The sequence below is a fragment of the Delphinus delphis genome, chromosome 5 (assembly GCF_949987515.2).
Source record: "Delphinus delphis chromosome 5, mDelDel1.2, whole genome shotgun sequence".
Taxonomy (NCBI): domain Eukaryota; kingdom Metazoa; phylum Chordata; class Mammalia; order Artiodactyla; family Delphinidae; genus Delphinus; species Delphinus delphis.
The window spans coordinates 58,412,568-58,414,732 of record NC_082687.1 but is presented as its reverse complement, the minus strand read 5'-3'; the positions used below and the strand labels follow the sequence as shown (position 1 = coordinate 58,414,732).

At 42.3% G+C, this 2,165-nt stretch overlaps 1 pseudogene; it reads left to right on the top strand.

Annotated features, from left to right (window-relative positions):
• The first annotated feature begins 229 nt into the window (after positions 1-229).
• On the top strand, positions 230-984 carry LOC132425438 (serine/arginine-rich splicing factor 7 pseudogene; annotated as a pseudogene).
• The last annotated feature ends 1,181 nt before the right edge of the window (positions 985-2,165 follow it).

Genomic DNA, 2,165 nt, shown 5'->3' with positions numbered 1-2,165 from the left:
AAGAAACAAAACAAAACAGAAAAAAAAAAACACAACCCTTGGCCTAAGGCAGTTGACTATGATGTACCAGACAACACTAATCAATCAGAGTTTGAGTTCCCTTTATTCTGACAAGGCTTCCTAATATAAGCCATCAAAAGTAGTTTAAAACTTGGTAGTCTTGAGTGCCGCCGGGACCGTTGGTGAGTGTGGCTGCGTTGTAGGTTTTGTAGTAATCGATCTCTGGGCGCTGCGAGCTGAAAGAGCCGAGCTCGCAGGCCAGTCATCATGTCACGTTACGGGCGGTACGGAAGAGAAACCAAGGTGTATGCTGGTAACCTGGGAACTGGTGCTGGCAAAGGGGAGTTAGAAAGGGCTTTCAGTTATTATGGTCCCTTAAGAACTGTGTGGATTGCCAGAAATCCTCCAGGATTTGCCTTTGTGGAATTTGAAGATCCTAGAGATGCAGAAGATGCAGTGCGAGGCCTGGATGGGAAAGTGATTTGTGGTTCTCCAGTGAGAGTTGAACTATCAACAGGCATGCCTCGGAGATCTCGTTTTGATAGACCACCTGCCCGACGTCCCTTTGATCCCAATGATAGATGCTATGAGTGTGGCGAAAAGGGACATTATGCTTATGATTGTCATCTCTATAGCCGCCGAAGAAGAAGCAGGTCACGGTCTAGATGACATTAAAGATCCAGAGGTAGGAGATACTCGCGCTCTCGCAGCAGGAGCAGGGGAAGGAGGTCAAGATCAGCACCGCCTCGGCGATCTAGATCTGTGTCTCTTTGTAGATCAAGAACAGCTTCACTCAGACGATCTAGGTCTGGTTCTATAAAAGGATCGAGGTATTTCCAATCCCGGTCCAGGTCGAGATCAAGATCCAGGTCTCTTTCACAACCAAGAAGCAGCTGATCGAAGTCCAGATCTCTATCTCCGTAAAGAAGTCCTTCCCTATCAGGAAGTCCGCGAAGAAGTGCAAGTCCTGAAAGAGTGGACTGAAGCTCTCAAGTTCATCTTTTTTTTTTTTTTACATCTTTATTGGAGTATAATTGCTTTACAATGGTGTGTTAGTTTCTGCTTTATAACAAAGTGAATCAGTTATACATATACATATGTTCCCGTATCTCTTCCCTCTTGCGTCTCCCTCCATCCCACCCTCCCTATCCCACCCCTCCAGGTGATCACAAAGCACTGAGCTGATCTCCCTGTGCTATGCGGCTGCTTCCCACTAGCTATCTATTTTACGTTTGGTAGTGTATATATGTCCATGCCTCTCTCTCGCTTTGTCACAGCTTACCCTTCTCCTTCCCCATATCCTCAAGTCCATTCTCTAGTAGGTCTGTGTCTTTATTCCTGTCTTACCCCTAGGTTCTTCATGACATTTTTTTTTCTTAAATTCCATACATATGTGTTAGCATACGGTATTTGTCTTTCTCTTTCTGACTTACTTCACTCTGTATGACAGACTCTAGGTCCTTCCACCTCATTACAAATAGCTCAATTTCATTTCTTTTTATGGCTAAGCAACCCTCAGAATGGGAGAAGATATTTGCAAATGAAGCAACTGACAAAGATTTAATCTCCAAAATTTACAAGCAGCTCATGCAGCTCAATAACAAAAAAACAAACAACCCAATCCAAAAATGGGCAGAAGACCTAAATAGACATTTCTCCAAAGAAGATATACAGATTGCCAACAAACACATGAAAGAATGCTCAACATCATTAATCATTAGAGAAATGCAAATCAAAACCACAATGAGATATCATCTCACACAAGTCAGAATGGCCATCATCAAAAAATCTAGAAACAATCAATGCTGGAGAGGATGTGGAGAAAACGGAACACTCTTGCACTGCTGGTAGGAATGTGAATTGGTTCAGCCACTATGGAGAACAGTATGGAGGTTCCTTACAAAACTACAAATAGAAATACCATATGACCCAGTAATCCCACTACTGGGCATATACCCTGAGAAAACCATAATTCAAAAAGAGTCATGTACCAAGATGTTCATTGCAGCTCTATTTACAATAGCCAGGAGATGGAAACAACCTAAGTGTCCATCATCGGATGAATGGATAAAGAAGATGTGGCACATATATACAATGGAATATTACTCAAGTTCATCTTTTAGGGAAAAGTTATTTTGTTTACATTATTATAAGGGATTTGTGAT